Source organism: Theobroma umbraticum, unplaced genomic scaffold, assembly GCF_002168275.2.
Source record: "Theobroma umbraticum cultivar Fairchild unplaced genomic scaffold, ASM216827v3 scaffold_147.0, whole genome shotgun sequence".
Classification (NCBI taxonomy): Eukaryota; Viridiplantae; Streptophyta; class Magnoliopsida; order Malvales; family Malvaceae; genus Theobroma; species Theobroma umbraticum.
Window position 1 is genome coordinate 5,344,402 of NW_018397259.1, and position 386 is coordinate 5,344,787.

General features: G+C 37.3%; 1 protein-coding gene across 1 annotated transcript in view; it reads right to left on the reverse strand.

Moving 5' to 3' along the window:
* Window positions 1–386, reverse strand: part of LOC110414867 (putative disease resistance protein At3g14460) — a 9,380-nt gene that overhangs the window by 2,164 nt on the left and 6,830 nt on the right. The window lies entirely within an intron of this gene.

The following is a 386-nucleotide window of genomic DNA, read 5'->3' on the forward strand; positions in this document are numbered from 1 at the left end:
CATAAGTATGCATAATTTACTTCATATTATATGTTATTTCTTTCTACATTTCAAATAAAAAATATGAAACGGGGGAAAGCAAATTACAAAAAAGAAAACGAAAGAAGAGGAGAGAAAAATAGTAGGTCTTACCGAATCATGTGGCCGATGATTGTTTAGATGAAACTTCATCACCGTCCAGATATATACGAGAGACATGAGCAATGTTGGGCCAATCCTCTCCGCTTACCGGTTTGCATCTTTCACTCAAAACAGGACAATCTTTAATCCTCAATTGTTTGAGGAGCTGCATCTTTTCTGGCAGAGTTGATAATTTTGGGCAATGGATGATGTCAAGCTTTTCAAGTGATGTGAGATTGTGCCACTCAGGTAAGGTTGTGAGGTTC